The sequence below is a fragment of the Octopus bimaculoides genome, chromosome 13 (assembly GCF_001194135.2).
Source record: "Octopus bimaculoides isolate UCB-OBI-ISO-001 chromosome 13, ASM119413v2, whole genome shotgun sequence".
Classification (NCBI taxonomy): Eukaryota; Metazoa; Mollusca; class Cephalopoda; order Octopoda; family Octopodidae; genus Octopus; species Octopus bimaculoides.
In genome coordinates, this window is record NC_068993.1 from 27,407,379 (window position 1) to 27,417,860 (window position 10,482).

Genomic DNA, 10,482 nt, shown 5'->3' on the forward strand with positions numbered 1-10,482 from the left:
CTCAAATCAGGTGACTTAGCAAACAAATACAACATTGAAATGAATTAGACTTATTTTTCAGAAGTAAATCTCCTCTTTCAGAGCTAGAAAATACTTTTTCTGATTCCCTACAGGTAGAAATTGTAACCCTCTTTAGAACACTGCTGACATATCTTTGGCAATGCTACTGCAGCTGTTATACACAAAATATTAAAGATAGTTTGTCTGGTGGATGTTTTTTTTTTTGTTTCTCAGTCAGATGTTTTTAGCAGAGCTCACTGTTGTAAGAATTTGGATATCTAAACCTGTTTTGAGTATACCTTGAAATCATGATGCCTTACTTCCTACTTCCCATTAACAGTTTAGCTTGAGGCCAGCCTTGATCAAGCAGTTTGTGATTAAAGAAAATTTAATCACAACCATCTTGACTATTTTCCTTATACATAGATAATGTAGCTCTATATATACTAAGTCCTGTATTATTAAGTCAGTGGAGTCCAATTAGCAATGATTTGGCAGTTACTTCTATCAAAGTAAACAATCACATAGAGACTCTCCTCATTGTTTCATGTCACAGTTTGTTAGAGAATACTTGTGGAAGTGGTTCTTCGGTAAGAGGCCTACTGTTACATGCAACAAATATTCAACTGCATGTATTAAGCCAGGGGAAACAGACCTACATTCTGATACAAGCACCTATAGACATTAATGTCCAGCTGGACTACTTACAAGGATCCCTGGTATTTTATTTTACCAACTTTAGTTGGTTGAAAGGTTAAAGTAAACTATGATAGAATTTGAAACTTACTTTAGAGTAGATCTCATCTTTTCTGTTCTCTTGGACCCTACTTCTAAAACTAAATTATCTCTGTGCCCCCTTATAGATACCTAAGTGCAAAGTGATTGTAGTAAATTACAAAGACAACCATTTCCAAATATGCATTAGAAGCATAAACTATAGACTATAATGTGCACTGACATTACAAAAGATAAATTCTTGATTATATAAAGTATGTTAGTAGCAAAAAATGTTATGATTAGCAATTTCTTCAGTGAGAAGCTTGTGGTTGGCACAAACTCAAAATTTTTTATGTATGGATACAGTATTATTGATAAATGAATATCACCTCTCTTGACAATATCAAGGTAGTTGCCAATTTTTAACAGAAGCAAGTTACTTGGCTAAAGTCAGATTTAACAATATAAGTAAGAGCAGTGAAGACTTCCTAACAGTTCCACTACTTTGTTATTTATTATGTTTCATATGTTGGATTCTTGCTTCAGCAGCTTCATCATTCAATGAAGCTTCATCATCATTATTGCTTAACATCTGCTTTCCATGCATGCATGGGTAGGACAACTGACAGGAGCCAACCAGGTAGATGACTACCCAGGCTATTGTCTGTTTTCGCATGGTTTTCATGGCTGAATGCCCTTCCTAACACTCTGCAGAGTGGACTCAGTGCTTTTTACGTAGCACTAGCACAGCTGAGGTCAGTTTTGGAAAGATTTTTACAGGTGGATGCCCTTCCAAATGCAAATTACGTTACAGTGTGGAGTGGATGCTTTTTACATGGCACCAGCACTGACAGGGTCACCAAGTAACTTGTTAAAGTGTCTCACCCATCACAAACTTCTGTGGTCTCCAAATGCCAAACTTTTTCCACATGGCTCCCCACAACTACATGTTCATATATCTCCCAACAGAGCATCACTACCTTTGAGTATTGTTTTATTATGTTGCAGTGCTAAGTTCAAATTTTCATATGGTGCAATTGAACGATGATTCCTCTAGTGACAGTTATGTACCACAAGAAATAATATTATTTAATTGTTCCATTAACTGTGTACTAAAATTTTTACAGATGTTATGGGACTTTTATAAGATAGCCATACCACAAGAAATAACACCTTAATTTTAGATAATGTACTTTGGGATACATTACACCTGGAAATAAGACAAGATCTTTGATCATAGACATGCATGGTCAAGGGCAAAAACTTCCAACTCTGTCCCAATAACCAAGACATCAATTGAAGAATTTATAAAAGATATAAATGATAAACAATTTGAATTGTAAAGGTTATTTTACTGAACTACAAAGTACTTTGGTCTTTTGTGGAATCTTGCTAAAAAAGTCTTAAAGAAGTAATATTACTCTGATTAACAAGAGGTTCCCTTTCCTTTTCATTGTTACATTGCTAATGATAGCATTAGTACCAATTGTCTTCTTTTTTATGGCTTAGTCATGAATGGGAAAATATTCCAATTTACAAAATAGAATGGAAAAAGAGAACACAAGACATTATAAGGCAACACTTTAAGAGCTTTAATTATGCAATTTGATTGAATAAATGCAATTTAAATGAAAAAAAGTATATTTATTTTATTTGTCTATACAGCAGAAAAAAATCTTCACAAAATAATTATAGAAAATATATCCAATAACACATAATTTATATGCTAACAAGGCACTTCCATGGATAGTCAGAAATCATTAACAGGAGAAATAACATTCATTTTCCCCAAAATCCAACCAAAAGTCCACTAAAATGGAAATGGGTCTTGAGGTGAATCTTAAATATTAAATTTTTTTGCTTTCCTTACAGAATTTCTACCATGTCAACTTACCAGCACAAATATGGTGCACATAAAAAGGGATGAATTGGAGGGCAGCTTGAATGAAAGGGAAAAAGAAGTATTCAGAGGTTCTTGGATGTTATATGTGATTGGCTTCCAGCATGATTGGCAGCATATTGTTCCAGTACATGGGCTCACTTCTGTAGGCTCATGTTATACCAGCACTGTTGGAGATACAATCATGACAGTAGGCTTGACATGGAAAATCAACAGAAAGCCTGTAAAACATGACAGAAGCATGTGCAGAAACAGTCCAAGAACACAAGAGCCAACTTTCAACAGAAAACATACCTAAAACATGTGAGGTTGATACTGGACTTTATCCTTCAGATATTTCAGTTAAAGAATATGCAGATGTGATTTGGAAAGAGTGCCTGCTGCATCCAAAAGATTATCCTAAAGATTTTATTAGATGGATATTGATGATATTTCATCAATATCCATCAAGATGTTCAATCTCGATTAATGTAACTCAAAATTCTAGCCATGTAATACAATCAATGGTCATTATACATTATGTGATGGATGGTGGTACTGAATCTGTGGTTCAAGAATGATTTTTAAATTTTGTTGATTGTTGTAATACTTGACAAGCATAATTATGAAGACATTCAAACACTTTGAGACCAACGTGGGCAGAAATACAATAACTCTGCCAAGATGTCTAGTGAGTAACAAGGCACCAAACAGCACTTATTACTGTTAAGTATCATTGTACATTTATTATCTGTTAACCTGTTATACACAAAAATCTTGTAAAGTAGATTCTGCATTATCTTCTGGAAGTTTAACACTTGGGTACCTACCAACACTCTGCTCCTGGCTCAGCTCCAGAACCTACTTCCACTCTTAATAAATCTTGTAGTAATAGTAGTAGTGGTGGTGGTGTTCAATAAATTGCCAAAAGTTATGAACATACAGAAAGTATGTATTCACCAGATATGTTGGCAGAATTGTCATAATTCCATCCATTACAGTCTTTAATATGTATCTCACAATGCTTGTGTATTCCCATAATCAGGCTTGCTAATTCAGCCTAGTCTTCTTACAAAAATCAACAAAATTAAAATTGTAATTCAACTGCGAACTCAGGATCACCCTAGGTCAAATAATGAATAATATATTAATGCCAGCTAAATAGATACTTAATTAGTTGGAAATTGAAAGTTAAGTTACTTCATTTTGTAACCTCCCGGATATAAATTTGACTCAAACTGAATCTTTTAGTAACTATTTTTTTTACATCAAACCCAGCAATGATAATCATAAATGCAACAGTTGTTGCAAGTACATTCAATAACCTTTCTGAAATAGTATTGTTGCACTGTTGTAAACATAATGTCTTCTTTTAATAAAAGCAACTATTTGTGGTTTTCAGACATTCATTTAACTGTAATCAGGCCTCAAATGGTAAATATAAAAACAACTCTATTATTATGATTATTTATTAAGTTAGGATTTAAAGAAGACATCCCAAAAGAGAAATGGCAAATTACAAAACCAAATCAAATAATTAGCTCAGTTAATTGTTGGTATTATAGTATCTGTAATTTGACATTGAAGATAACATTGAGCATCGTGCACTAGATGTAACATAAGAATCCAGTCCCTACTTGTTGATTCTAAATCTTATTCCACATAATACTATGATACATATTTTTAGATACCAACATATTTTAGTCAACTGGTTTCACTACTGCTCCAAAAATATACAAAAGTCAAGAAGTACAAAACTATCATGCTAATGCAGGCACAGTAAAAATAATATAAAGCAGTAAAATAGACGAAAGAGAGTCATAGAGTTGGTGCTTTATACTAAACAAGAGATAAACCACCTACTGATGAATTCAAACTCACTATGAATTCAGAACTCACTATGAATTCAGTTGAGAGAGGATGAACTCCTACATGACTGACACATATAAAGGCTTTAGCGATGTGCTAGCAGTAGATTTCTAAGACATGGTAACATGATGGACTGTAAGACTCTATCATCATTTTTTATATAAAGTAAATATATTAGCAGCATATGTATTGGCAGTATATGACTTCAATCCCAAATATTTTATCTTGTTTTAATAAATATAGTTTTAATAAAGCAAAAAACTTATTGTTAAAGTTATCTAACAAGTGATTAATATCAATTATAAAAATAAAATAAAGCTTTAGAAGAATAGTATTTAAGCCATAATCACATTAGTAGTAATAAAAGCAAACAAAATAGTGAAAACAATTATTATCGTAAGTAGAATCTTTGATCCAAAGAAAGAAGAACCATTCACAGGAGGAGACACTGTGAAAAAAAAATATTACTTATTACAGACATATAAACAAATATCTTTCTATACATACATATACAACCAAAATAAAAATAGTAATCTTTTTCGTGGTATATAACACCCTTTCTTCTGACAGTCAACACTGTATGTATGTATGTATGTATACACACACACACACACACAATATGCAGACATCATTAGCTGCCCCCACCCAAATATCATCAAAGAATTACTTTTTAATGATACATGATGTGATTGAGTAAACAATATTATTATAATGTTATCCACTGAAAGGAGTATCAAAAGGTGAGTAGGAAAATACAAAAAGGGTAAGTTGCTCACACATTTAATTAAAAACAAGAGACTAATGAATATTACAACATTGTAATAGTTAAGACAGTCATCAAATGTAATCACAACAAACCAGATAGAGTAATCTGAAATAGTGAATACATTTAGATAGTTGCTTGAACGCATGATAAGTAGCCCATTTTAACATGACTACATGAGCCTTGGTTGCCTTCAGTAAAGTACACACTGTTTGAAATGCTCAGATTAGAATCTGGTTTGAAGATGATTTCCTCCTACCAGTCCTGAGACAAAGTTATCTTCAAAAAAGTAATGGCTGCTGTCCTTTCTCCTCTCTCAAACAAAATCAAACATAAAACTCTACATAGTGAATGGTTGGCATTGTACCTATATTTATTTATGTAACTCATTATGTTATAGATTAAATTAGTCATCAAGGAAATATTTTAATCTGTTCACAGTGTGCATACTTCTAATTTTAATTTAAAAAGTTTGGAGCTGTACCCAACTTGCAATTTCTCATTCACCAATTACTTCATATTTGGCTTAACCTTCTACCCTCACACCCTAGTTAACATTTTATCGGGACATTTTTCAATATAGGTATGTATAGTTTTTTTTTTGTGTGAATTAGTATATAGTAAATACTTGAAACAGAGAAACTAATATATTCAAACTAACCAGGTGCATTTCTCTATGGGCTGCCTACTTCAGTTTAAAAAAATTATAACAGACATTGTGTATAAGAGATAGGGAATACATAAAATAGCATTGGGGCTGACATCACTGGATTTGAACTCAGCATTGCAATTCAATAAAACACTTATCACAGAGTACAGCTATCTAGCTATGTGATATCCATAGAGAGATTAGAGATCTGGATTGTTACATACTAAAGGTCTTCATCATAGATACAGAACATTAGCAGTGGGGACATGAAACCATGTGCTTGCTTTCTCATTTATCAATTATTATTGTATCAAGTCAAATATTTAATGCTTTAGGCTTTAATCATGATACATCTCGTGATAACTAAATGTTTCTTCACCTGGATAATGAAATAAATTAACTCATGCCAGAAAAATGCTCACTCAGCCTATCATGAGATATCTCCAGATTATATTCTTCCTTATAAGTTTGTTTTTTTTAAATTTATATTTTCAGTTATCATACATAACTGTTTTTGAAAGTCTTATGGGAAGCCTAAATATTTACTGGAAACAAACCTCAGCATATATGCATTAAGCATATGTAAGAACATCCAGTAATAGAAGCCAAGCTAAATGACTTGTATGAACGCCAGTCTATGGAAACAGTACCTCCCAATAAGATATGATGACTGATTTAATTCATGCCAGCATGGAAAGCAGACATAAAATAATGGTGATGATGATGTAGGGAAGAAAATTTTCTGTTTTACTATTAAGATTTTGATTTCTTGTTTGTTGCACATATTCATATTTCATAATAAAAGATTGCTTGCTTTATTTCACTATCTATTAGCTGTAGCATCAGTTTAACTAAAATTCATTATTGTATAAAAATATGATGGAGGCACTTCGCTTAGTGGCTAGAGTGTTGAACTTATGATTGTAAGATTGTAGTTCTGATTCCTGGACTGTGCAAAATGTTACATCCTTGAGCAAAGCATCTCATTTCACATTGCTCCAGTCCACTCAGCTGGAAAAATGAGTAATCCTGTAATGGACCGGCATCCCATCCAGGGGAGAATATATGCACCACAGAAACCAGCCCTATGAGTCTGTATTACTCGGGAAGGATGTTTATCTGTATCCTATCCTATAAAAATATATTACAGTAATGACTTAATAGGTGAAAGAAGGTTGGTTAAAGACTACTGACCTATCTGTTTGACTATCAGCAAGATCATGGAACAAATTTTCAGAGAGAAAGATTATGTTCCTTGAACAGAATCACTCACTAAATGAGTTTCACTGAAATAGGTTCAGATAACAGTGTTAGCAATATTAATGACAATTGAAACAGCCACTCAACAAGTTAAATAAAATTTGTGGTAAACCTAACTCTGCAAAAGCTTTTGATGAAGTCAATCTTGGAGTGATCTCCTACACGTCATGTGATCTCAGTATGATGAGGGAAATTAGGACAGTGGTTACAGGATTGTTAACAGCAGAAACTTAACTTCTGTATCTGAAGTCAAGTTTCTGCAGGTTAACACTGTCATATGGTAAAGTTGTCCATCCAGAGTGTTTTCCATAGGGAGCTGTATTGGTACTGTTACTGTCCATAATAGCTTTTCAATAATATCCTTAAATTTAGCATACCATTCTTGACTAATACCAAGGCATGAAAAGTAATCAAGAACCTAGATGAAAACTCACAGAATCTTGATGCCATATACAGATGAGCTAATAAAAAAAAAAAAATGCAATTTAATACAAGAAGTACCTTGCTACTAGCTCCTACTGAATCTCCAAATAATATGGATATACAAAATGCAGCAGGACCACAATTCCAGAATTAGAATCTATGAGAGACACTAGGCAACTGCATGCAGATGACTAGCAGGCTGTATCATGAGAACATTAAAAACAAGTTTCCTTGATTATGGTCAGCCTGGGGAAATCCAGGGGTCCACCGAAAAAATGGTTGCTTCCATACATCAACTGAACTACTAGGAGAGATTGAAATCTTTAAGATTCAACTCACTGGAATGAAGATGGGAAAATCTGCAGCAGTCTATTTCTAGGCATAAAATGGGCCAGTTGTTCTAGGCTCATCTAGATTCTGGAAGGACTAGCACCAAACATTGGTACTGAAAGTTCTGAAAATTCTTGAGCTAGTTGCCACAGTACAAAACACCACAAGTGAAAAAAATCGAAGATCTATTTCTATCTCAAATACTTACCACATATGATTTTCTTAAGCTTTATTGGCATTTGATTACAGCCAAACTTCTTAGCACACTGCACATAAGCACTTTTGGCACTGTCAAAAGATTTGAGAAAAAAATAGCAATTATTTTCACTTTCACAATATAAAAGTTACAAAATTTCCTTTTTTAATATCATAAGTAAGGTGTGAATTACAGTAGTAATGTCTCAATTGATACAGTTTTACTCCTTACATTGTTAATTCACTTGAGAAATGCATAGCTACCACATCTCATTTAATCCTCTTCAAAACATAGTGCTAATACACCATCACCTGATCTCTTACAATTAGCAGCCATATCTTCTTCCAGCTATATCTTGCCAGCTTTAAAAATAAGATTGAGTGGATAATGCAATCCTCAATATATTATGTCAGGAAAAATGCAAAATGGTCATGGTTGGAACCCATCTATACAATGAAAGTTCAACACAGGAAGAACAGAAAAACATTTGTCAAAACCAAGCATGAAACATATTTGATGGTGACAAATCTGTACAAAAACACTACAAATATGGAGAAAGTAGGAGCATCCTATCCTATTTCAAATTCATCAACAGACAACACAAAGCATCAAAACCTTACTTAATCACACTGCAAATCAGAACAAAATGCATCCCAGAAGTTACCAAAAAAAGTATTAATTTAGTCTTTAGGATTTATATACAGTTAAGTTCATTATTACTATCTCTACAGTTAAATTATATGTTCTTTCTGAAATTAAAATAAATACAAGGTGCATTCCAGAAATTTTGAGACTTTTTTTTAAGGAAAGTCATTTATTTCTGCCCTAGGTTACTGTAATTTTAGTACATCATTACTAATAAGCTGACCTGCTAGCTTTTGTTTATTTCCGATTGAAGAAGATGGCTGTAACAGCACTTTGAACACAACACTGTTTATCACAGCTGAATGCAGTTGGGACATGAAGATGATTTGGAAGCTCACTATTCAATAAAGTTTTGTGTTAAATTGGGCAACAATGCTACAGAAATTTATGAAATGCTCCAGACTGCTTATGGATTAGCTTGTATGAGCTGAGCATCTGTTTTTTGCTGGCAAGAGGTTCAACAATGGGAAAAAGGAGGTGAGAAACAATGAGAGGTGTGAGAGGGAAAGGGATGTCAGAATATCAGAGATGGTTGAGAAAATTCAGTTTGTGTAGCAACAGTACACAGAATTATCAATGAAGATCTGAACTTGTGCGAAGTTTGTTCTCAGGATGCTCAGTGATGAACAGAAGGAAAGACAAATTGGTGACTGCTGGGAGATGGTTGAGCTCATTACCTCCAATCCAAGAGTACTTGAGTCTCTGGTGACCTGTGTTGACCTGTTATGATCCAGAGTGCCCAATGAAAGTATCCTGTCTCCCCCAAACTGCATCTCATCTAAGCTGACTCTCTCCCTAATTAGTTGGGCTATGACCTTCTCAGTGACTTTCATTACCTGGTCCAACAACTTAATACCTCTGTAATTGTTTGTATCTAAAGCGTCACCTTTACCCTTGTAGCAGTTGACTATTGTGCTGCTACACCAGTCATTGGGTATGACTCCTTCGTGTATCACCTGATTAACTATACGGGTGACTAGGTTATAGCCAACACTGCCAGATATTTTGAGTATCTCTGCAGTGATTCCTGATGGGCCAGGGGCTTTCCCTGTCTTCATACTCTTGGTCGCTTTATCTACCAAGGTACTGTCAATTAGGATAGCTGGTTCCTCTGTTGGGTCGACATGCGGCAGACTCTCTTCCTCCCATTCATTCCCTTTATTAAGCAACCTTTCATAGTGGTATCTCCAAACCCCTCTCTTTGCAGCCTCATTTAGTGCAAGTGAGCCAAAATCCTGAGACAATAAAAAATTCTTGCATTCAAACCACTAGGCAAAACTATTAACACTAGGTTTGCTAAACACAGCACTAGTACTATTAATGGAGTTGTGTTAACACTTGTGGCAGCATCAGTGGTTCTGTTGGTAGCATAGGTAAGTATGTTGTTTTGGCTGTTAATTCTTTTCATTTTTATTGTTCTCATTATCAATGTTGCTGCTATTCTGACAGTTCTTGTATTCACTTTTGTTGTTATTGTCATCATTGTTGTTGCTGTTATTTATTGCAGTAGCACTTTGACTCAAAGTGGGGAAGACTGCTGTTTCAAACATTATTTAATAGGATACCCTCTGGTATCCTATTACAAATTTCAATGCTATGTTTTGAGTTTCTGTAAATGGTAAACTCCATGAAAGAAAATGAGCAAATCCCACGTCAAATGTGTAAACAAAATGGAACTGACCAGTTCAAGACCCTGATCAGTTTAGTAATACAGGAATCCTTTGACTATCACAGGTGTTATGTCCCCCCCC

General features: G+C 34.1%; 1 long non-coding RNA gene across 1 annotated transcript in view; it reads right to left on the bottom strand.

Moving 5' to 3' along the window:
- Nucleotides 1-2,285: 2,285 nt before the first annotated feature.
- The window catches only part of LOC106869263 (uncharacterized), a 10,202-nt gene continuing 2,005 nt past the window's right edge, over nt 2,286-10,482 (bottom strand). Inside the window, exons 3-4 of the long non-coding RNA XR_001409387.2 lie at nt 8,099-8,178; nt 2,286-4,913 (exon numbers count right to left, since the gene is read on the bottom strand). This is a non-coding gene — a long non-coding RNA (uncharacterized LOC106869263). The remainder of the gene's footprint in view (nt 4,914-8,098; nt 8,179-10,482) is intronic.